The sequence below is a fragment of the Microcebus murinus genome, chromosome 29 (genome assembly GCF_040939455.1).
Source record: "Microcebus murinus isolate Inina chromosome 29, M.murinus_Inina_mat1.0, whole genome shotgun sequence".
Taxonomy (NCBI): domain Eukaryota; kingdom Metazoa; phylum Chordata; class Mammalia; order Primates; family Cheirogaleidae; genus Microcebus; species Microcebus murinus.
In genome coordinates, this window is record NC_134132.1 from 1,023,052 (window position 1) to 1,049,297 (window position 26,246).

The 26,246-nt window shown below is 42.4% G+C and overlaps 1 long non-coding RNA gene across 1 annotated transcript; it reads left to right on the plus strand.

The window, feature by feature from the left end:
• Positions 1-716: 716 nt before the first annotated feature.
• On the plus strand, positions 717-18,275 carry LOC105874826 (uncharacterized). The gene is made up of 3 exons (XR_012915732.1): positions 717-943; positions 16,940-17,233; positions 18,035-18,275. It is a non-coding gene; the product is annotated as an uncharacterized LOC105874826 (long non-coding RNA).
• Positions 18,276-26,246: the final 7,971 nt, after the last annotated feature.

Here is a 26,246-nt window from a genome sequence, read left to right on the forward strand (position 1 = left end):
GAGGTGGCCCTGGAAGGGGCGAGCGGGCAGAGGGAGGTGGCCTGGCCGGGGGCGAGCGGGCGGAGGGAGGTGGCCCTGGAAGGGGCGAGCGGGCGGAGGGAGGTGGCCCTGGCTGGGGGCGAGCGGGCGGAGGGAGGTGGCCCTGGCAGGGGGCGAGCGGGCGGAGGGAGGTGGCCCTGGCTGGGGGCGAGCGGGCAGAGGGAGGTGGCCCTGGCTGCGGGCGAGCGGGCGGAGGGAGGTGGCCCTGGCTGGGGGCGAGCGGGCGGAGGGAGGTGGCCCTGGCTGGGGGCGAGCGGGCGGAGGGAGGTGGCCCTGGCTGGGGGCGAGCGGGCAGAGGGAGGTGGCCCTGGCTGCGGGCGAGCGGGCGGAGGGAGGTGGCCCTGGCTGGGGGCGAGCGGGCGGAGGGAGGTGGCCCTGGCTGGGGGCGAGCCGGCGGAGGGAGGTGGCCCTGGCTGGGGGCGAGGGGGCGGAGGGAGGTGGCCCTGGCAGGGGGCGAGCGGGCGGAGGGAGGTGGCCCTGGCAGGGGGCGAGCGGGCAGAGGAAGGTAAGGCCCTGGAAGCGGCGAGCGGGCGGAGGGAGGTGGCCCTGGCTGGGGGCGAGCGGGCGGAGGGAGGTGGCCCTGGCAGGGGGCGAGCGGGCGGAGGGAGGTGGCCCTGGCTGGGGGCGAGCGGGCGGAGGGAGGTGGCCCTGGCCGGGTGTGAGCAAATGGAGAGGGCTGGCTGGGCCGCAGTGTGCCCTGAGGGAAGATCCCAGGGAAAGGACCTTCCTTTCCAAGAGTTCAAAGTTTTATGAGGCCTGAAGCTGATCGGCTCCAGAGCCCCCTTTATGGGTATAAAAATACCTTTTGTGAATCTTTGAGGAAAGATATGAGGATGTAGACACCCTGCCAGGCCCTGCTCCAGGCTGACGGGCGACATGCACTGGGCTGGGTCCCTAGCTTAAGGTAAGGATTCCTCTGCATGTGGGGGAGGGAAGGGAGAGGGGGAGAAACAGGGAGGGGGAGAGAGAGGGAGGGGGAGAGGGAGGGAGAGAGACAGAAGGGCTGTTCAGTCCAGAGCCACTGTGCTTCCTGGACCATCCTGGGCCATGCATATCCTTACAGTAACTCCCTCTGTTCATAGTCACCAGATTACTTTTCTGTCCCGTGCTAACAAAAGCGTTTAACTAATACATGTGTCCCGCCTGTACTTCTGTATGGGAGATACCACCAGAGTACTGTCACAGCATAGTGAATACTTTTGGAGTCAAAACAGTTGCTTTGAAATTGAGCTGTCATTTATAAGCTTTGTGTCTCTAGCTATGTTGCTAACTTGTGTTTCTTTATTTTTAAAATGAGAATAGCATTAATAGCCTACCTCATATGTTTAGGTGAAGAGTAAATGAATTAACAACAGACAGAGAGAACATGAAATTGTTTCTGGCCCAGCAAAGTGACTCAGTCAATGTCAGAAATTACTGCTGTCACGGCCCTGCCTTGCATGTGTCAATAGCACAGGACAGTCCGAGGCAGACAGGGAGGGAGGACAGGAAACACCATCTGCCTTGCAGGGGGTGAAAAGTGGGGCTGGCAGCTATGGCACTTACGTACTCTTATTAGGTGGCTTAGACCAAGTTTGAGGAGGAGAAGCCCAAAGGCAGGGATCAACGAATTTGTTCCTACAACTCTGTTCAGATGGACTCCATGTGAACACAATACCGTATTTGGATGAGAGGCAATGCATCGAACTCAACGACATCTGCATTTTAAAATGCAAGGGAAGAATGATTGGTCATGTCAGTGATATTGATTGGGAAGGATTCTTATTTTTTAGTAATTTTTTAAAATAACTGATCATGGCCATTTCTGAGTCCTGACAGACAGTGAAATGCTCGTAGTTGTCGCACACGGTTCTTCACTGCCTGGTGTTGCCATTGCGAATAGTTCTTCAGCACTGAAACAATCTTGATTTTTACACTCACAGCATATGTTTAACAAAATCCGAAATTGCAGTATTTAGCAATTCAGAATTGACTATTGGTGGTTCTGTACTTATCAGTTTATTATATATGGAATTGAAATTTTGAAAGAGCTACAGATTACACAGTCAAGAAATGAGTGTTTGCTGCATTAAAATGCCCTTGCGTTGTGACTCCTAATGACCCAGGCACAGTGAGGAAGGACTTAACTTGACAAAGACTTGGGCCCATTTGTTATTAAAAGAACAGTACACTTTCCTTTATATTGCAACTTTTGTGGGGCCACTTCTGAATAAGAAAATTATACATCAGAATACCATTACGTGCATAGGAGCATATTCAATATACCTAAATGCTATCTCTCTCTAATTCTGTCAACTTTTGCTTGCTTACTTCTGGTTTGTTCTGTTTGTCGCTTTCATGTATTTTCAGATTCTAGTTGCCTGGTGTTTACTTGCCTTTGAAAGGCGGATTGAAAATATTCTTCATCATTTCCCATCTGGAAGGTGAAATTTAACACAGTCACGAAGGGCTTCCCTCACGCTCTGCACAGTTTGCCTTTGACTCAAGTCCTGAAGAAAGCCACTTAGGGTTTGGCCTCTGGCTGATAAAAGCCTGCTATCTTGTGAACTAGAAGACAGTTTCCTCTGCTTGTTTTATATCTGATTAGTTATAGAATTGAGCTTACTAAGAAAAAAATCTAATGTAAGGGATTGGCCCACTACATGTCATGTGCTGTACTCAACCCTAAAACATACCTGATCGGCAGGGTTCACTCACCACTGGATGAGCAGCAAGACTCAGACAGAGAAGGAGGCTAAAGAATGGATTAATTGGAAGACCAATGGACAAGGAGAAACAAAAGACAGTTCAGCGAGGTGAAAATTTAGCTCAGGGAAGGCAAATGTGAGCCGGCGGCCATTCCCCCGGCCCATGGCAGTCATTTCTGGGCCCAGATAAAAGCATCAGAATCCCTTTCAACTCAATCCTCCGTGAATCCACAGCCATCTTGGCATTCCCAGTTTCCATACGTGTGTTAGTTGGAGATGAGGTGGTGCGGCTGTTTTGCTGATCTGGATTTGGTGAATGTCACCTTTAGGAGCAATAGTTAACAGTATCCCCAGCCCTTTCTGAACATAGGCGCAACATTATGCTTTTATTTTCAAATTCCAGAGATGATGTTCTTGAATTAGAAATTGATTTTTCCTAGAAAAATCTGAAATGTTTTGAGTACGTGCAAAGGAATGACTCCGGCCAATGATAGGTCATAAATGAGTCAATAAACTCATTATGCCTTTAGTGTTCCTTTGACATGAAAGGCTGTCATACTATCTCACTTTTATTTCTTTCATTTAGAAACAAATCATTTTACCACTGTTTCAGATAATTTTATGCTTTTGAAACTTGGATTGGATAGCCCTAGCGGCCTACATGAAGAAATTGATTTCTGCCTCATAATCCATCTTACTATTTTGCCAAAGACCAGCAGGACACAAGTCTCATGCAATAATTAAACTGTATTTAAACAATTTTTATTCTATTTTAAGCTTTTTTCCTAAGAAACCTTTCTAAGTTTAATGTCACTGCTGTGCCAATGTTCCATCAGCAACCTGGAAAATGAAAAAGACAAATTGCTCTACTTACCACCACGCACACACATATTTCTAGGGGTCCCTTGACTTGGATGGCTGTGGCTATCAATTGCTTTCATTTTAGATAACAATGTGGGTGGCGCTGCCAGAGGATGAGCATAAATGTGATGAGCATCCTGGATCCAAATGCAGGAGTGGACACAGATGGAAGCGAAGGTGCCAGGAATATCATAGGAAAGACTATGTCACACAAGTTTCAGAATTAAGCAATGCATTCCCAGTACAAGCTCTGCAGTCCTGTCTGTATGCTTCAACCATGGGGCTACCTAGTCTCACATTTCTAAGTCACTGCAGATGATTAACTGTGCAGAACTTCACTTTCAGAAAAACTGAGTGAAATTATTATTTATTATATGTTTATCTTAGTCCTATCAGTAGCCTCCCCCTGGCTTCCACCATTGCTACCATAACCACTGCTGATATTGCAGAAAATCGTTTTTTTTTTTTTTTGCAAAGAGAGGCTTGAGCGGCCTGACTAAAAATGAAGGGCAAATCCAGCCGTTCACCCCCCCCACCCTCCGGCCCCCGAGCACAGCTGCTGTCTCGCCTTGCACGGCCCCCCCCCCCTTCTCGCTGGCTTGGCAAACTCCTGTTCGTCTTTCACGACTCAGCTCATGGCGCCTCCTTTAAGAAGTCTTTCCTGGACTTCCCTTCACACGCTGGGAGAAACGCAGTCCACGGCTCCGGCCCCCAAAGCACCTTGCTCGCAGCCCCACAGCGTTCCCGCAGAACGGCAACGCCTGCCTCCGCCACTGCGCCGCCCAGTCGCCTTCGTAATCCCGGGGCTAAGTGGTGTGTGGCACATAGTTTTTTCTAAATAAAGTTTGTTGAGTGGAGATTACACACTATACTATCTCCTCTACCTGGAAATACAAGGGCTTCTCTAGAGACACGAGCGAGGCAGGGTGGTGAGGCCAGCTGCTGTAGAGTTGTGTGCTGCAGTCAGTAATGAACTTGCCTTGGAAGACGCCAGCCATTCTCCTGCATTCCAGCATGTCTGCCCTGTGATTTGCCCCTCTTTTCCCAGCGTGGTGCTCCTGGCAACAGCAGTGGCGTCACGCTGCCGGCAGGTGTGGTTGGGGGTGGGTGGGCTTGGATTTGGAGCTGTCTCAGAGATGGACTTTGGACCCTCTCTGATGTTTCAAGCTCTTGATTTTGGCAAGTCTCTCATTTGCCAGCTGTCAAACGGGTCGAGTCCTAAGTAAGTCTCTCATTTGCCAGTTGTCAAACGGGTCGAGTCGTAAGTTCGACCTTGTCGTCCGAGAGCCTCCAAATGATCGGTGTGGCTCTGCTACCCTTCCTGACGGGACAGCTAAGTGTCCACTCAGCTCCATCCGCCTGATTTCACAAAAATAAAGTAAAATAAAGACAGTTATGCCATTCCTGTTTCTACTTGTGACAGTGGCTAGCTGGGAAAACGTATTTGAACAAGACATTTACTCTCTAATATTCAGTCCCTACATAGGGACAAAATTCCCATAGGCAAAATCAAACCTTTCTATTCTTGTCAGGCTGAGAAAATAATCTCCTCTATTTGTTTACTTTGCATGATGATTTTGTATGCACTTTTCTTTCCTTTTCCTAACAACCCTGCGGAGTATAAGGACGAGCATTATCATCCTCATTTAGATAAATAATCTAAAACTCAGACATTATTTTAAGGTCACGTTCATTTCCTCTGTTCTGTCACTCTGCGGCCGTGCTGTGCTGTCACACAGCCTGTTGTACAAAAGGAACGTTGGATATCGTGTCTACCTCTGTGTCATTCTCCCATCCAGAGTCTGCTTCTGAAACATGTATGTTTTTAGAAACATATTTGCCAAGGTCTGGGGATCCCTTCCGTTAACCTGTAGGGAAAGAAAGTTGGCAAGGCTGGCTCATCCCGTCCCAGGGAAGAGAGTCTGCTCCGAGGTGATGCAACCCACAGACAACAGCATAACTCGCAGGGCCAGATGGGAAGTAACAGTTCAGTCCCAGAATTGGTGGGAAATCTGTGGGACGTTCTGCGCTTGCCTGCACAGGCGGTTTCTTTCAAAGGCAAGGTGCTTCTTGTCTCCAGGGTAATGTGGCTCTTGGATACCATCCAGACAGCAAAGTGGAAACTCGTATTTGGCAAGGCGAACCCAGCCATGGTGTCCTGGTGTGCTGGATCAATAGGAAATGACTTTGGAAAACACAGCAGCAACAGCCACACATGGCTTTGAACTTTTTCAACCAAACACTGCCTGAGGGGAACTGCCAGTTGTCTCCCATGTGACATCCCTTTTAGGCGATAATGTTTGACTTTGAACTTTTGCCCCTTATGTTCTCTATCTTTCCGATATTGTCCCTTATCCCTGTAACATCACCTTCTCGGCTCTCACCCCATCTTCATCTCTTCTCATGCCTCTGTTTCCTCCCCCCTTTCTGCTTTGAATATTGAGACAGATTCTTCCTGGCTGTGGGGCGGCAGCTGCCAGGAGGAGGAGTGGGTGGCGGGCAGGGGCGGGTGGGGGGACGCAGGCCACGCAGCGGGGAACGGGCCAGGGAGAGTGGCGAGGGGGCTGCGGGAGAGCATCGTGCTGTGGAAATGGGTGGTGGGAAGTAGAAGGACTCACCTTGTTGTTGTTGTTTTCCTTTTCCATTTGTTTTACTGTTTTAGTTTTGAGGTGGTAGGAGTTTGGCTTTGTGACTGTTTTATAATTTGACAAGCACTTTGAATTTGAAAACAACAGACAATGCTGAGCAATGTGCTGGATTCGCTTTCATGTGCGTGGAAAGGGATGTGTCTAAGTGGGAGCTTTCTTCTTGTTTAACGTTGCTTGGACACTTCCAGACAGCTCTAGAAGAGACCTCTAGGGCTCAGGCAAACTTCCGGGGGGCTCTGTTCTGTTTCTGAATTGTACAGGTTAAGTTGTCAGGCAAAATGAAGTAGATAAAACAAGATCTAGAGACCCTCACACTTTCTCCCCTCTTGTCTTCTCTTTATATCAGCAAACTTAATATGAGTATTTTAATCTTAGTCTAGATTCAGCTAAATATGAGTGATATCAAAGTATCTCCCAGTCAAGATCTACCCATATTTCCTTGATGGTGATGATGAAATATTAAATGAGCATCTGCAAAGGTCTATCTATCTATGTATCTATCTATCTATGTATCTATGTATGTATGTATGTATATATATATAGGTATATACATATACCTATATATATATGTATTATACACGTTATTTCCACCTGGGAGATAATGATCAATCCTAACCTAAGATGAAAACCTGAGGTTTGAAAAGAATAACCTGCCAAATGGTACCCAGAAATTTAGCAGTGGAGTTAGGATTTGGACACTAGTCTGTTATTTCAAAGCTCACAGTCTCATTGTATATGCTGTATTTTACATGACATATTTTTGTTACCAATATTTTTCTTTTTTACCTGAGGGATTTTACCGGTAAAATAATATCACACAAAAAGGAAAGTTATAAATGCATTCGGCACTTTTATCCAAACTGCAGGCTGGACAGATGAAACTGTGCAAAGTAGGTCTTCTGGAGTTGAGGTTATGGTTCATTTCTATGCAAGACTTGGAGAGGTGCTTTGATTACCAAATAATGTAGCCTGACATTTGCACTTCTTATTTTATTCTAGGATTGTCCATGTCAGCTGATCGTGGTGGCCATAATTGCATATCTGAACCATTAATATATTTCATTTGCTTATCTGTGATGATTTGGAAACAAGGTCCAAAAGGTCCATGGCCAATTCTAGATATCAGGAAGAATCACAATAAAATCGCACCACACAGCGAACACCGACCATGCCAGCCGCTGCATTAATGCTTTTCGTGCCGTCTCATGTTAATCCCCACTGAGATTTTGTGGAGTCGATGCTGTTAATATTTTAATTTTACCCGTAAAGAAAGGAGGGCGCAGAGAAGTCGAGTAACTTGGGCGTGGCCTCCGAGCAAGCTGTGGAGTAAGATTTAGAACCAGGTCACTCAACACAGCTCACTCCAAGTCAGTTCTATCAATGTTCCTGGGCGTCAGTCCTGGCCAGGCACTTGGCTGTGACCCGGGAGTTAGCAGGGCCTCAGCGAACGTGCCGGGATGCAGGGAGTCCCGGCGGTTCAGGTCTCCTAGTGCTGAATGTCTGCAGCGGCGCGGGGCCGGTGCTCCCGCACCAGGGACCCGGGCCACAGACGCTAACTTCTCCTTGGAGGGGTGCAGGAGCTCAGGCGTGACGCCACGATGGGGGTGGCCCTGTCCCAAGGTTCACGGAAGACCCTTTCCCTGGCGGGGTGGGGGTGGCAGAGCTCTGCAGTCTGGTCCCCCTCGGCCACTCGCTGGCGCTGGCTGGCGCCGGGTGCTGGGGCTGCGGGCAGGGAGCGGAGCGCTGGCCGGCGGTGCAAGCAGGTGGCACAGGGGCCACGAAGGCACTGGACGGCTTTGTGCACAGCAGAGGGGCGAGGTCGGGAAACCCTGCCCGGCAACTGCTGTAGAATAGTTAGCAGAAGTTGGCCGGCAGGCGGAAGGGTTGGGAAGCCGTGAGAAGGGCACTTCCAGGCAGAAGTAAGAGCGAGTTCAGAGGTCCAGACCTAAGAGAAGGGCAGGTGGCTCTGGAGGGCTGGGCTGGGGCCCGGCAGGACCTGCGGCGCGGCAGCCTTGATGTCCAGAATGGTTCTCTATCTGTAGCGTGGCTGCCATGTAGGAGACCATCCGCGCCATCAGAGCTCCTCGCCCTCCCAGCTGCTCGAAGTGCCCAAGCAGAAGGCCCGGGCACCGGCCTTCCTTGAAGGCACTTACGTTCAGTCCTTGCCTTCGAGTCTGCCTCTTGCTTGCTCTGGTCTTTGTAGTCGTGTGCTTCTCTTGGTTATTGCCTGCTCGCGAGAGCAAAGATGGGAACAACTGGCCCGAGAACCCTTGATGCCTATGCAAGTGCGTCCTGAGTGTCAGCACTGGGGCTGGCGGGCACGTGCGGTCTCGCACTGCCCCGCCCACGCCCAGCACCTGCTCCCCCTCGCCGTCACTCCCAGCACGCATTGCACGAAACCCAGGAAACATCATGGAATGCAGACCGCTACGGAAATCGCTAAGCAAGCCCAAGCTGAGTTATGTCGCTTAATTTCCACGAGGCCTGGTGGCTATTCAAATAAGTACAGTTTTCTTGGTGGTGTCTACTTCTTGCCTGATGGGTTCCACTTGTTGCGCTATGACTTCTACAGGAGCATTCTGTTTTCTCCTGGGAGAATCTGCAGAAATGGAAACGTCATCACTTCCAGCATTAACAGCCTATGGCTACAGGTAGAAAGGATCAAGTTCACCAACAAGAACAGAACACAAATCCATGGTGTTTTCATATTGATTGTGCATGGTGGTATTCTTTGAAACACAGATGATAACTTTTTAATATGTAACCTATTTAACCCCAGAGAGCACTGGGAATTCTGTCAGATTTTGTTCCACCACCATTTGCCTGGGATTTAAAATAAGCATTTACACAGCACTATCTTTATCAGTCTATTTGGGAATTGTACCAGGAAAGCAAGGATTGTTATTCTCATTTTACAGATAGGGAAAATGAATGACAAGAGAGAAATAACTTGTTATAAATACTCTAGTGTATCGTTAAGCCTTAAGGTTTCCAGTTTGTTCCTAAGCTTAGATGATTTCTTGTTGACTGAGCTGCACCACGTCTGTCTAAATATGCATACCAGAGTTTAAGGAGGGCTGCTCAGAGTTTCAGTTACAATATTTCTGCCATGGATCATCCAGTACCCCACCTACTAAAGCCCACTGTCTGCAAGCTTTATTTATTTTTGTTTTTGGAGATTATTTTCTAAAGGTTGGAAAAGAAGAGAATGTCTCCAACTCTCCTTATTTTAAATAAAAGAAGAAACAGTACTCCTTTTTAATTTAATTGTTATTTTTTATAAGTTACCAAACAAACAAACCAGCAAACACGGCCCTTTGTAAAGGCGTCTCCTGCAGGGGAACAACTGCGTACCAGCCAACGCTCTTGCTAAGGAAATTCTCGCGTTGCAAGAAGATAAGATATAGTAATATCGACGACAATCATAACGGCTTAACTTTATTGGGGCTCACTACACTTCAGCACTTTACATACGTTATTCTATTTAATTCTCACGGTAGTCCCCTGGGGAAGGCTCTGTTTCCACCGTCAGCATGTACGTGAGCGAAACGAGGGTAAGCAATTTGCCAGAAGACACAGAACCAGGGCGGCAGAGCCAGATCAAAATCCTACGGTCTGGCTCCCAATCTCATGAGTCCTCTTTCCTGGCCTTTTCCTTTCCAGAGAGTTTTTGGTCTTCATAGAGCTTCATTACTCCCAATAACTTTTAGAATAAATGTTTCAGTTTGTACAAACTGTCCTGATGGAATTTTTGATTTGCAATGCAAATGTCTAATTTTTTTGTAAACAAAACTTGAGGATATTTTATTACTTGTTTCTTTCCACATTCGTTCATCTTACATGCGTTTACATTTCTGGTTTTAATAGGGAAATGTAGGCATGCTTTCTTAAAGATGCATCATAAGCTGTTTTCTTACAGTGAAAGGAAGTGTTTACCAGAGATGCAAACAAAGATGATGTAAACAAAGTTTGAAAATATGTTATTACAACATGTTTTTTCTGCATTGGTACCAATCATGCAAGTCTACATATCCTGCTATAAGTGGCAAATGTAGGCATACTTTCTTAGAGATTGCAATGCAGTGTCTTCAAGACTAATTTGGGTAATATGAGATCTTAGTGATAATAAGAGTTTCACCTAAGATGAAGGGAGTAGCTCCTCATTTATTCAGATGCCCTTTATATTGCTTAATACAGGTATCTGCTTTTTCTTCAGAAAAGCCATGTATAGTCTTTATCAGATTAATTTGATTACTTTATATTTATCAAATGGGCTTTTATTCTGGTTTTGTTTCCTGCTTTGTTATTGCTGATACAAAGAAACATTGATTTTTTTAACACATTAGCTGCCATGTGAGTTGTATTTAACCCACGCTAGTTATGAGCCTGGGGCCTCGTGAAGCATCTGTAATTCCCACGTCTCTTTACCTTGGGAGCCACGAGAATGATTTTTCAAGTTGCATATAACTCATGCACAGAAAACAATAAAAATTAACAAATTTTTCATTAAATTAGAAAGGATCGTTTTGTTTTCAAAGTTTTTATTCTATTTTTGTAATAAAAGCCCATGGCCCCAAGGAAAAAATTTGTTTTTTCAAGTGTGACAGTCAATGTGTTAACTTGATCTTGTACCTAATATGCTTGTTGGCCAATTTTAATTACTAATAGTGTTGGACTCTGCTTTTCTTCATATCATCTGCAAATAATGATAGTTGTATCTTTTCTTTTCCAATTCTAATAGTTCTCTTTACTTTTTTTCTGGACCAATATTGAACAGTGGAGATGACAGTGAGTTTTCTTATTTGTGCTCTGACCTTAAAGAAAACAAATCTCAAAAGATACTTTATGTGATTTTTTGGGATAGGACTAATCAAGTTAAGGTTGTATTTCTCATTTTCTTTTTAAATCATAATAACTTTTCGGACCAATTCAGTTAATTATGCGATTTTTTTCTCCTTTCAGAGGTGTGATGACTTTACTGGTAGGTTTTCTGTTGTTAAATTATATTTACACATGATTTCATATGTAGATGGAAATGAAGGGGTTTGGGATAGTCTAATCACAGGGCTTTCCTTTTTCTTAAATTTGGATATATCTAGATAATATTTTATCTAGAAATTTTATGTCAATGCTAATAAGTGATTTAGGTTTATATTTCTTTTCTTGTATAGACTCTTACTTGGTTATGGAATCAAGGTAGAAATGGCCTCTTAAATGTATGGGCAACTTTTCCTCTTTTACGGCTTCTTGGAATAATTTGGATGAAATAAGAACTATCTAGTTTTTTGTTGAAGTCTCCAAAATATCACTAGATAACTTGTTAATAAAGAAAAAGTAAGCTGATTTGAGTTCACTATAGCAAGGGAGATGCTATTTTGACAGTCTTAGTGTCTCGGAAGGAGGAATGGGGAGTGGGGTGTTTATGGGGCTCTGGGTCTGGGCTGGAGAGTGTTGAAGATGGGTCTTTCCTGGAAGGAACCTGACCGGGCTTGGACAAGGCTACGACAGTTTTAGGGTTGGTGGATACAGCAAGGCAAGCGTCTTCAGGTGAATCTTGATACTATCATTTTATGAGCAATCTATCTGTTTAGGTGAGTATACCATTTTCTCTAATAAATTGATACGTTGGAATTTCCTGAAGCAAACTGTGCTGAGAAGATGGCGTTTGAGCAAAGGCCAGAATGAAGTAAAGATACCTGGTTATCTAGTGGAAAATTTCTCCAGGCAGAGGCAATAGCAGGCACAAAAGCCCTGAGGCTGGAGGGGTGAGTATGGAGCAGCAGGAAGCCAGTGTGGTAGTAGTCAATGCCACAGCAGAAATGGGAGAATTGAAACAGAGAATTGTAAGAACTTTGGAGTTTACTCTTAGAGATGTAGGACCTATTGGTGGGTTTTGAGAACAAGAGTGACAGGATCTAATTTGGATTTTAAAAGGATTATAGTGGTTATTGTAATGAAGATAGATCGTATGAGAGCAAGTTAGGATGCTATTGCAGCATTTTAGGTGAGAGATAATATGATGGCTTCTTGAATGAAGGTGGAAGTCACGAAAGTGGAAATAAGTGGGTAGAATCAGCATAGATTTTGAACTTAAGGCAAACAGACTTGCTGATACATTGAATGAATGGTGTGGGAGAAAGAGAAGGGGTAAGGAAGCAAGAAGAGCTTGGGCCTGAGCTACTGAAAGAATGGAGGTGACGTATACTGGGAAGAGCAATGCTCTTGGAGGAGCGGGTTTTGGGGGTATAGATCAGGAGTTTGATTTGGGTCATGTCAATAGGAGGTGGCTTTTAGACTTGGAAGTAGAGACATCACATAGGAATTCAGATAGATGAGTCTGGAGGTCCAGGGAGAGGTCAGAAGTAGAAAAAGACACTTGAGGTTTTCAGCAAAATAAGGACTACTAGAGTCGCCAGTGTTTAGTTGATAGAATGGTCAAGGCAGTGGAGAAAGAGTGGCCTCTTGGAAACCAAGGGACAAAATTGTTTCAAGGAGGAAGAGGATTGACTTTGGCTAAATACGGGAATTCACACCAAGTCACCTGAGCTAGCACTGTGGGGATAATTGGGGACCTTGAAGGAGCAGTGTTGGTAGAGTGGTGGGTTCAAGAGAGATGAAAGAAGAGGATGAAAGGTGAAGAGTGAGGCCGCCCTTCTGAGGAGCTTGCTGTGAATGGAGCAGGGAGGAGAGGCAGGCAGAGCGTGGAGGAGCTTCAGGACATTCTGTGTGCGACGGGGATGATTCACTAGCCAGTAAGTAGGGAATAGATCAATCAAGAGGCTTGCTTGATTGATATCAATTAATCTATTTCTCACCACAATTCTGTCTGCTGTTGCTTTACTTGTTTCATTCATACACGTGCGTGCACACACATTGTTTTGTACCTGTCTGTGCCCATACCTATCTCTATGTAATACTTACTCTTACTTCCTCAGTATATAGCAGTCCTTCTGATGCTGCAAACTTTTCATGTCTCCTGTGCGTTTTTAATATTGCTACCACAGCTGTCCTTTGGTTTAAATGTGCCTGCAGTATCTTCATTCATCCCTCTATCTTAAACCTTTCTGTTTCTTTTTAAAGTATGTCTTATAAATTGCATATTACTGCTCCTTCTATTTTTAGTCTAATTTGAGTGCTGTTATTTTAATTTGTGAACTTACTTCACTTACATTAACATAATTATTGCCTTAGTTCTTACTTCTGATATCTTATTTGATACTTGTATATTTATCATTTTTTGTTTTTTTCTAATTTTATTGAATAGGTGAATTTTTCTTACACTAGCTAAAAGTTATGTATTCTATGTTTATTCTTTTAGTGGTTGTTCCTAAGGTATTAAGGATAATATATATGCTTATTTTTCTCCCTAAAGAAGGCAATGTCTTTGGAATGTTCTTGCTGCCTGTGTTCTGTTTCCATCTCCAGATACAATTTTTGCTGTTGGTATCATTTAGGCTTTGAATTTCTGGATTTCTTCATTTTTGTCTATGTTTTGATCTCCTGCTTCTTGTTTGGTAATTGCCTATTTATATCATACCTCAACAAGTTTTTAACCTGTTTTATCACGCTTACTTCCCCTATCTTACAAAGTATTTTTAAATTGGTTTCTCTTTCTCTAGGAGTACTTCCTTCCAGAATGTTTTAAAAGCTGGTATTCCTATAGTTAATTTTCTGAGGACTTCTATGAGCATATCTTTATTTAAGAGGATAAATCCTAAGTTCAAATTTTCCATTGTTTCACAATGTGGGAAAATATTACTTCATTGTCTCCTTATTTCTCATGCTTCTGTTGAGGCATGTAATGTCAGTTTAATTGTTGCTCCTTTGAGATCATTTGCTCTTTCTCTGCAGCAGATAGCTTATCGACGTTTTGCTTTGCTTTTGATGTTCTTGTAATTTACGATAATGTGTTTAGATGTGAATTTTTTTTCTTATTGATTCTGTTTGGTACTCTTTATTTTAAATATTGGAAAAATGCAACAAGACATGGTTTGGCTGCATAAACATAATGCCAAATATATTAACCCGTACAAATGATTTTATACATTTGCTTATTTACCATGCAGAAAATAATGATTATATATATTTAACAATGATAATTTGTTGAATCTATAATTTGTTGATTCTTAGTATGTTAGGCTCTATGTAAAGACTTTTTACATGCATTATTTCTTTAACCATTACAACAACTTTATGAAATAAATACTATTGTTATTTCCATTTTTTTTAGAAATTAAAGTTTAAAACACTGGCATAACTTGCCCAAGATCACCGAGCTAAGAAATGGTGCAGCTGAGGCATCAGCTAACCCCACATTAACTCAATATATTTCTTATAATCATCTCATTACCGTTTATTTCTAGTTACGTTTGCATGATGACAAATTTGTTCTACTTAATTGATGAGTACTTTTGACATGTACGCTTTAGTTTAGTGTTTTGTTGTTTAGGAAGGAATCTTATTTACCTACAACTACAAAAATGACATAATTGCTTACATTCAAATGTGGGGGGAGCGACAGAGACTTTCATGCAAATCACTTTGATAACGGTTTGGTGATTCTGCACAATTGCGGTGGCAACTACGAGGCCAGCTAGAGAGGAGGCACTGCTTGCTCGTGATTCTTGTCCCTGCAAACTGTCACCCCTGGTTACTGCTGAAATAATCTCATTATGAGTCACACAAATGTAAGGCCCACACTTGAAAAAAAGAAAGATTGCTAACTCAGAGCTGTGGCAGGATTATAAGCCTCTCTGTCCTTGTCAATAGGAGCATGCATTTGTCTTCCATATGTCCTGTGTCTTAGTTTTCAGCTGGTACAATACAATGACACAGGCTGGGTATTTTATAAAGAAAAGAAATGTATTTATTATGCTTTTGGAGGCTGGGAAATCCAAGAGCATGGTGCTGGCATCTGGCAAGGCCGTCTCATGGCAGAAGGGCAGAAGGGCAAGTGAGCGCATGTGAAAGACAAAGGAACCAGGGCACTCACTTTGTGTGAACTCCCTCTGGTGATCACTAACCCGCTCCCATGATGGCAGTGTCAGTCCATTCCGGAAGGCTCTGCCCTCTGGACCTAGTCACCTCTTCTTAGGTCCTGCTTCCTAATGCTGTTGCATTGGGCGTTAAGTTTTCAACACATGAATTTTGGGGGTTACATTCAAGCCATGGAATTCTGTGAACTGTTCATCTGACATTGCGTCTCCACGTCTGGTTCTGATGCAAGTTAAAGAGGCAGGCTGTGGTACCAGAATCGAATGGATAAAGATGGGTAGGGATGCTGGGGCAGTGGGGGAAGAGTGTAAGTATTGATTCTAGATCATTCTTTTCCTGGATCCTTTCTCTGAGGTCAAATTCCACTCTCCAAAGATTACATGTAATTTGGGTTTCCAGTAAAAATAAGTGCTGTTTCAGTTATTTGAATAGCCAGTTACTTTTACATTTCTCTCTTTAATGACTTCTAATTCTGCATTGAATTTGAGTGAGTATTAATGCAGAGGAAAAGAATCTTGACTGTGACAGGTAAAAACTGTGGACAAAGGTAATATTTCTTCTGCATTCCACTTAACTCTTCCAACGTTGAATCTCCTATTGACTTGGAACAAAACTTCACTTTATTTATAGGTATTGACTTATAAAAAAAGAGGTTATGTCCTGAATTTGAAGAATGGCTTGGTGGAATTCAACCGTGCTGGCTACTATGGCTATAACTCTGTCATAATAGTATCAACCACCATTTATTGAGATGCACCAGGCCTTTGGAACACATTGTTTATGACCTGCCCAACAATCCACAAGGTGCATATTATTATCATTTTGCAGATGAAAAAACTAAAGCAAATGTCCAAAGGTCCCCACGCTCTCCATGTCAGAGCTAAGAGGCAAGTCCAGGCCTGCCTTCAACACCTGCATCCCTGTCCCACCCTGCCTCTTCATCACCTCACCCGGAAAGTAGTGCGTCTTTACTCTCTCTTTCCTGTACTGACTTACTGTCTTTATTGAAGTCCCTATAATCTTTTCCCCTTGGCACCATGTTATCATTTCTTTGGTTGCGAGTAGTTTAAATGTTGAAATTCTGGGCCAAAACCCTGTGTTTTTATTTTCATAGCACATTGAGTATTCAATAGTTCTCTAGATAAAACATTTCTCTGCTCAATAACTTTGAGTGAATTTAGATTTGTATCAATTTACTATTAGATTTGAGATGAATTGTCAGGAATTATCCATAAACATAAAAAAAAGACAATTGATTTACTTTTTAATGTTCTAGGTTCCTTTTCCTTGACATAGCTGAATCTGGCCAAAGAATTATGCCTTTGATACTCGACAGCCCACTGATGGATTGCTACCATAAGATGTCTGTAGATTTGATTCAGATAGGAGGCTGCCATCAGATGCATTTTCTCCCCTGGCATTACACAGTGCCTGGAATAATTAGTTCCCTGGGATTTCTATAATTCAAAGGCTAATTTATAGCCTAATCAAATAATGTGGCTTATAGCACCAAGGATGTCTGCCTATGTGTGCATTGTCCAACATAGTAGTTACTTGTCACAGGAGGCATTTAAATTAAAATTTAAATGAAGTAAATTAAATAAAATTAAGAATTAATTTCTCTGTCACACTAAACCCATTTTATGTGCTTAATAGCCTCATGCAGCTAGTGGCTACTGTATTCAACAGTAGAACATTTCACCATTGCAGAAATTTCTACTGCATAGTGCCGAACCATAAAGAAGGCAAATGGAATTAAGAATAATCACTGCACGGAGCGTGCTGGCCAGAATCGCCTGAATTATGCAATGAAACGGATCACGCTGCTCCGCGATTCCCCTCTACCTGTCTTCTTAGGTGACTATTGGGAAGAGAAGATTCTGTTGTTGCTCATTATGGCATCACACAGCATAGGGACTGACACCAGGGGCTCAATACGTATATGCTCAATGTTGCATGAAGAAGAATCAAGAACATAAGATGAATAGAGAAGAATTCTCACAGGTAATAGAATACAGTAAATATTTGGGCTGTATAAATAAAATAGCCATTTTCTTGTGAAGAGTTGATCAAATAGTATTTTAATGTAGAAGATGTGACAGTTGTCCAGACTCCGAGGCCTGGAGCTGCCTGTCACCAGGAAAGGACAAAAAGCCAGAGCTTAATAGCAATGTCAAGCAATGTCAAGCCAGAGCTTAAGAGCAATAGCAATGTCAGCCGACTTTGGTTTGGAACGGGTGCCTGTCAAGTCATGGCGGAACACTTCCTGGTTCAATGAATGTTTGAAAAGGCAAACAATCTGTTTTTCAAAGGATTTTAATTTATTTCACCTTCTAGTCAGGAGGTGCTAAGTCAGGAATAAAATTGGAGAGTGATTGGAAAGTCACTTAAAGAGGCTTTCACCTTTTGGGTTATAAGAAAGCCATGATGAGGGAATCTTTTATGCCCATGAAGAACAAATCCATGTTTTAGGTTACAGTGAAATATGGCAGCGCTGTGTCTCTTCATATCTCATAGTATGCAGGTTATGTATAAGCAAAGAATGAGTTACAATAGCAGCTGCAATAGCAAAGCAAATTATTTTATCACAAGATTTTTTTGGAACTATAGAAAAGAGTTGAATTTGGGGTTCAGTTGACATTTCTCTTGTCTGTGATTTAGCACATATTTCATGGCAGGCAATCTTTCATATGGTTACTTAGATAAAAGAGAACTAAAAACCACCTTTAAAAGCAGGCGATTTTTGTTGCTTTCTAGTCTGTATTCTGGTGGATAAGTTTTCACAGCCCCTTCTTCCTTTCCCAGAGTCGAGTTTGCTGACCCGTGTCTCTGGGCACGTCCGGGGAGTTTCCACCGGGAGGAGGGTTTTGCGTCCCCTTGTGCCACCGTACCTGGTCAGCAGACGAGAGGGAAGGCATTTCTGATTCGGCCATGGCTGTAGGACAGAGTGAGGACATCTGGTCTCAACACGGATTCCACGTGATTTCTAGTCTTGACTTCAATCGCTGGATGTTCTCGGCAGCGGAGGCGTGAGAGGGGCGGGCAGTGAAAGCCGAGCTCTTCGGCTTTGGGGTACAGCCCGGCGTGAGCGTGCGGGAGCTGGGCGTGCGGGCGTAGCGCCCCGCCGGCCTGCTGCAGCCTCCGAGGCCGCGCTGTCAGCGGTCGGACGGGGCGGCCGCGGGCACTCAGCTCACAGGCGGCTCCCCGCAATAATGCCGTGACAGGAAATTTATCTGCCAACTGCTCTTTTAAAATTATAATTTATGATTGTAGTTTTTACTTAAGTAGCTTATCTCTTTTCTAAATAATCTATAGTTTTATACAACCTGGAGTAAAATAAAATTTTTTATACTCCAGGAACACGGCTTAATGTCAAACTGATGGGAAGGAAGTGCTTAAATTAACTACTCACGATTAGATGTGTTAGAATAGTAATGCAGTGTTTATTGTGCAATTTTACTCTCCCTTATTCCCTAACGTACTTCTTCCCCTTCCTTTACTAAAACAAGCAAGGCTCGTGCCTGCGGTCTGCCCCACCTGCCAGCGGCATGAAAAAGGCTCCGCACCACGTCCAGCTCCAGGATGGCCAGAATAATAAATAACTGGAACGTGGTTTGTCCTGCCACCCTACACACACGGGCTAGGAAATGTTCTGGGGAGGAAATGCATCATTAGGAGCTCAGACAAAGTCAAAAGGCATATTTTCCCTGTTTTAAAAGAAGATGGCAGTCATCTGAGAGTTGGAAGGACACATCAAGCTGCTGAGCTATACAAAAAACCTAAAGAATAACTCTAGATTCCGAACCCCATTTAAGAAGGCTTTGGCTGCTGGCCTGACTGGGCATGACAGAGATGGACAAGAGGACAGTTTCTCTGCTGAACTTCCTGGCGACCCACAGGATATTCTCCTCCCCCGGAGGCCGCGAGTGTGTCCTGAGGATGCCGGTGAGACTGGCTCTGGCCGGCAGCCCAGGGAAACGTAGCCAGAAGCTGTCATCCAGGGAGGACCTTAGAGCATTTGTGACATGGCTGGACCGTGTTGAACTCTACTGTAGACGTGGCAGTCTGGGTAGTGACTGTCTAGAAACCCCACAGTCACACTCGGGTGGCTTTCCACACCAGGTAATCCGGCTCTCCTGGCAGGTGTGCAGTGGTACTGGCCACTCTCAGACGGCACCAACGGCCTATTTTAAACCGGGGGGGCATTTATGAGCTCTCTTAAATTCAGTTTTGTGAAGAGCTTTCTCTCATATATTTAAATCCATACTTCCTGATAGCAAAGCAGTTCAAGGCGCACATGCAAAGCAGCCCAGGTGTACCAGGCCAACGACCCAGCTCTGAGGTGCAAATCGGCTGTTGTCACAGAGCACGCGGGTCTCCAAACCCCTGTGTCTTGTCCTGCAGCCAACAGCGGGGGCCGCGGCGAGCCTCTTTGTGTACAGAAACCACTTCTTCAATCACCAAAAGGATTTTTCAGGTACCTTGATAAGTTTGGTGTTCTCCACAGAGTGGTAAAACTAATTCGAAAAAAAATGCAAATATTATTGATTCATAATTGTTCAGATAATTCAGATGATTAATAATGACTTTGAGAAATGAATTTTTGCTGCAGACTAATGCACTAGTGAGAAAGGGCCTGAGGTCTGCAGCTGCGTTGACATACGCCTCTCCCGGCCTTCTGACGGCGGTTCGTCTTTGTGTGGCGTCACTGGTGCTCACGATTATTCGCTGAGTGCTTGACAGCGACTGCTGTGGGACTGGCTATTCAGTCATGTTAAGGCTGGGAGCATAATTCACACATAAGGACAGTCTGGCCAGGTCGTAGGTATTGGGAAGAGTTATTGGGAAGCAAGTGGGAAGATACCATAGGACGGGTCAAGCAGCACCTCTGTTTCTCTCAAGTGGAAAGTGATTATTCACTGTCGTACTATGCATCATTTTTCCAGAAGGCAATTCAGTCTATTATTGTCTGAAATAGAATCCAGTTTAGGCAAAAAGAATAGTTTTCAATTTTAATATTTTAAAATTAAGGTGAAAAACCACAGCAATGATTATTTCTATAGAGCTTCTGGCTTTGCGTCAATATTCATCTCTGTATTATTTTAGGTCTCAGAGATCTTGGCTGGGGACCGACTGCACCCACTGCAGATGTCCGGACGGAGCTCCTGAACAGGAGGGCAGGCACCGGAAGTCAGCCTACACGAGGGAGAGTGGCTCTGCTAGGGATGCGCACGGCTGTCACTCATGTGTGCTTCCCTCGGTTGTCTTTCCCTGGCCGTGTCTGAGTTCGGATATGCTGCTGACTCAGAATAGATACCTGGAAATTGATTTTAGTTCTGAACCTCTTTTCCCCCTCCCAAGATAAAGATAACAGCTTTCTGGGATTTTATTTTAACCATTTTCTGAAGAAAAAACAGGTAATGTAATGATCAAAACAGAGGGGTACATAGTTTAAAAATTTAAAGGCACAGATAAATGTGAATCATAGATTATAAGACAGAATGGAAAAATCATGTTATGAATAATAAAGTTACTCAAAATGGTCCAAAATGTGTTTTTATGTCATTTTAGGGGTAGAAAACAAACATGGATTGTACATACATTAGTGTGGAATATTAAGTATTTCTGATATTAAATTGATGTGTTAACAGTGCTATGTTTACAAATCACAATCCAATGCTATTAATTGTTCAGTAGTTTGGGTTAGGTTTCACTACTATAAATAATGTTCCAATATATATGTTTCTGCATGCTACTTTTAACATAATTAAAAATAGTTTTAGTGCATTAGTTTTGCAATACAATTTTCTGGAACAAATAAACCCCCAAATTCAGTGATTTAACCTAGTAAGTTTTTATTTTTCATACATGCGATAGCCTAGTTCTTTTTCTATTTAGTGGGTAGTTTTCCCCCAGTAGTGATAAGGGGATTTAGGGCCAGAAACGTGCACACACAAAATTTCCTGATGATTAGTGATGTTCAACATTTTTTCATATGTTTGTTGGCCATTTGTCTATCTTCTTTTGAAAAATGTTTGTTCATGTCTTTTGCCCACTTTTTAGGGTTTTCCCCCCCCCCCAAGAGTTTGTTTGAGTTCTTTGTAGATTTTGGATATTAGTCCTTTGCTGGATGTATAGTTTGTGAATATTTTCTCCCATTCTGTTGGTTTATTTATTATCTTTAATATTTCTTTTGATATTTAGAGCTTTTTAGTTTAATTACATCCCATTTGTTTTTGTTTTTGTTTTATTTATGAGCTCTAGCCATAAATTCTTTGCTTGGGCCAATGTCAAGAATAGTTTTTCCTAGGTTTTCTTCTGGAATTTTTACGGTTTCAGATCTTACACTTAAGTCTTCAATCCATCTTGAGTTAATTTTTGTATATGGTGAGAGATAGGGATCCAGTTTCATTCTTATGAATGTTGAAATCCAGTTTTTCCAGCACCATTTATTGAATAGGGTCTCCTTTCCCCAGCGTATGTTTTCTTCTGCTTTGTTGAATAAGTTTGTTGTAGGTTTAAGGTGTTGTTTCTGTGTTCTCTAGTCTGTCCATTGATCAATGTGTCTACTTTTTATACCTTATTCCTTATTTTTAATTCCATTGATGCGGAGGTTCTGGACTGATGGACACAGCTGAATCTGTTATGCAAACACTTTTGGTTTGGGTTCCACACACTGACTTTCAGGCTATAAAACTTGGTTAACTCAAGAGATTTTCACACAAAATTTAAATTTTAGACTTCTCAAAAAATTGAAGTCTAGGCTTGCATCCTGCACACCAGGGGTTAGCAGGAGCTGATCACACGCCCTGAGCATGCGTGCTCCGTGCTCCACATGGTCAGGGTTTCAGAGACCCCCCATTCTCGCTGCCGTTGAGTCCGTTGCTACATCTCATCACACTGGGACTGTTGCTTTTCTTAGCTTATTTCACTCATTTCGGTTATTGTCCTGGCCCTTAGAGTCATTTGAATTCATGATAGCTGGACTAGGGGGTAACTTCGAGTTTTCGACCTTTGTTCCTCTATTTGTCAGAGCCAAAAGTGAAACAATGTCTTCTTATGCATAACTTTTTGAAACACGATGTGTAACAGAAGCCATTATATGTTTTACACAATGACAAGCAGACGCATGTACTCATATGCGTTTTACAGCAAGCTTTTTGTTCTTTATTGTTCATACCAAGTGCTGAGGTTTAATTGCACACATTATAAAATGTATCCCTTTAAAGGTAGAGATTGATGAATACTGTTCAATGTACATAATCACGTAACTACCACAATCAAGATATAGAAAATTTCATCACCTACGACACTTGTCTCATGCCCCTACACAGTCAATCCATTCTGCCCACACCTAGTCACCGGCATCACTTACATGTTTTCTGTTCCTTTGGTTTTGCTTTTTCTAGGTCCTATAAACTCTATCAGACAGTATGTATTTCTATTTCTACTTTCATTTGGCATAATGCTTTTGTGATACTTCCATGTTGTTACATGTATTCTGGAATTTGTTGCTTTTATTGCTGAATCGCAGCCCACTGCACAGGGTACCAATTTTAGTTTATCCACTCATCAATGATGGATGTTTGGGTTGTTTTAAATATTTTTTTACCATGAGTAATTAAACTGCTATTGAGCATCCATATACCAATCTTTGTGTGAACACCTGCTTTGATTTTCCTGGCTGAATATCTAAGAATGGAATTTATAATGGAATGGGTCATATTTTAAGTGTATATTTAACTTTATAAGAAACCCCCAAACTAATTTTTTAATGTGGTTGTATCATTTTGCATTCTCACAAGAGTTGCTCTAGTAGGAAATGGTGTCTCATTGTGATTTTTATTTGCAGTGCTCTGATGACTGAGGAGAATGAGAATTTTTCATGTAGTCATTTATCCTTTGTATATCTTCTTTGGTGAAGAGTCTGTTCAAACCCTTTGCCCATTTTTATGATGATTTTTTTCTTATTGATACTGAGTTGTAAGTGTTTTTTATATATTTGAGATACAAATTCTTTAACATTTATTTTGTAAATGTTTTCTTCCATTTAGTCTGAGGCTAATGTTTATATTCTTTATAAATTTTTCTGCTCTTTTGAAGAGCAGAAGTTTTGAATTTTGATGACGTATAATTCATCAAATTTTTTTTAGTTAGGGTCTTGCTATATTGCCCAGGCTGGTCATGAAGTCCTGGCCTCAAGCAATCCTCCCACATCAGCCTCCTCAGTGGCTGAGCCTGTGTGCATAGGCCACCACACCTGGCTATTTTTTCTATTACGGTTTTTGCTTATTGTATCCCAAGAAAGTTGTGATTAGTTCAAGAAAACAAATTTGTTATCATATGTTTTATTGAAGAAATTTTGTATACTTAGCTTTTACACTTAGGTTTATGTTTTATTTCATGTTAATGTTTGTATGTAGCATGTGTGGTAAGGACTGGAGATCATTTTATTCATACGGATATTTAGTTTTTCCTGAATTGTTGTTAAAGAGAATGTCTTTTTTCTACTAAATGCTTGGCATCATTGCCAAATATCAGTCAACTCTATATGTGCGAGCCTATTTTTAGAATATGTATTTTGTTCTCTTGATGTATGTAACTATCCTTAAGCCAACACCTCACTCTTTTGATAGCTGAAGCTTTACAGTAAATACAATCAGGTAGTGCAAGGCCTGTCATTTTGTTCTGCTTTTTAAGTATTATTTTGGCTGTTCTAGATTGTTTGCTTTTCTACATTAATTTAAAATTCAGCTTTTAAATTTCTATTTTTAAAAAGCTGCTATTTCTTCTGATGGGGATTACTTTGAATCTACAGCTAAACCTAGGAGAGCTGACAATATTGAATTAACAACATTGCATCTCTTGACTATAAACGTCGTATATATTATTAATCTGGGCCTTAATTTTTCTCAGCAATAGTTTGTAATTTTCAGTATTCTACTGCAGTTCCTTAAAGACTATATTATTTTGTGCTCATTTGAAGACTTGTCTAATATTACTCTTCAATTACAGTCAATATTTTAAAAAATCCTTTCTCTGATTTTTCTCTCTATTTAGTCTTTGGGCAGGAGGATCATATCCCTGTGGATAGGCGGTGGTGATGAGAAAAAGCATGACATCAAACATATTTTGAAAATAGTGCTGATAATATTTAGTGATAGAGAGGGTCTACAAACAAGTAAAGAATAAAAATTTTGTCCTAAGGAACTGTGCAGTTGTTTATGATGTTTACTGCCATGGGTGTCCATCTATCAGTTAGGCTGTGGTTATGGACAACAAACTTTTCTAATTATTTAAAACATGAACTGATTTGAAACAAGAAAGTAGGTGCTCATGGGCACCAGCCTAAGCTTTTGGGATTAACTCTTCAGAGTTCTCCACTGCCACAGCAGAAATTAGGAAATCTACTATTCCCACTGCTGGCTCTGGCTTCAGGATTGTACCACTCAGTTTGATCTGAAGGTCAAGAAATTGGTGCCATACCTTGTGCATCCTGGAACATACTGTGCCCACTAGATGTGCACCAGCAAAACGTGGGGCTTCTGCCACTGACTCTTGCCCCAGTAAAGTCAGTTTTCAATCTGGGACATAAGCAAGGATATATGAGGGTCATAACCTAAACCACATCCAGAACCCTATCTCAGGGCAGTCTGGGAAATGCAGCTTTTAACTTGCCAACTTTTGAGGTGCAAGCTTATGCATTACACTGTCTTCAAAAGAGATTTAACCGATGTCTTAGACCATTTGTGTTGCTATAAAGGAATGCCTGAGGCTGGGTAATTTATAAATTAAAGAGGTTTATTTCACTCACAGTTCTTCAGACTGTACAAGAAGTATGGCATCAGCATTTGCTTCTGATGGGGGCCTCAAGCTGCTTCCACTCCTGGTGGAAGGTGAAGGTGAGCCAGTGTGCAGAGATCACATGGTGAGAGAGGAAGCCAGAGAGAGAGGAGGAGCTGCCATGCTGTTTTTAGCAATCCGCTCTCTGAGAACTAAAAGAGCAATAACTCATTACCATGAGCAGGACAGCACCAAGCCACCCATGAGGGGCTCACCCCCATGATGCAAATACATCCATTAAGCTCCATCTCCAAAACTGAGGATCAAATTTCAAAATGCTGTTCAGAGGGGACAAGCAAATCATATCCAAACTATAGCAGCTGGGTTCCAGGTTGGAGAAAAGTTAGTGTGCAAAGAACTTCCGAAACTCCTTCACCTTAACTTTGATACCAGAAAATTTCCTCACTGATATTTGAAGATGGAGAAAAGGTTTATAAGTTTATCTACTAACATAGTTCCTGGAAATAATAAAATTCTGATTCCTTCTTTCAAGTATAATTCCATATCCCAACTACCTAGTCATTGCAGAGAGCTCTTCTGGATCAAGTAAATGAGATTAAAGTGGAGGACCAGTTGGTAGTGGCTCATTTACTCAGCTTAGTGAGGTTTTATTCACCTATGGAAAATGTCAGGGACATTTCATTTCAGAAGCCTTTGAAGGGCTTTTTAAAGTGGGAGAATTTTATCATTTCAGAAGTGAGCTGTTAATATAAATCTATCAGTATGGTAGATTATACAAATTACTATTATAACATGTCCATTTTTTATTTCTTGCTCAACTTATAAGAAGTTTTTTGATACCCACATCTGTCAAAATTATTGCTTTTCCAATGGACAAATGGATGCTTTTCTCTTGTTTTAATTCCTTCAGGCATGCCATTATCGATGTGTTTATTTTTGGGAAGGTTATTTGATCTCTTTTGGTTTTGTTTTCCTCATAGAAACAACACCATCCATCTCACAGGACTCTTGCAAGGACTAAGTGACATGTTATATAAACAATCTTCACAATAAACATTCGCTTCCCGTTCTTTTCATTCTTCCTCTGTTTCCTTCTTTCTTTCATTCTTCCTTCCTTCCCCTCTCTCCCTCCCTCCCTCCCTCCGTCCCTTCCTTCCTTCCTTCCTTCCTTCCTTCCTTCCTTCCTTCCTTCCTTCCTTCCTTCCTTCCTTCC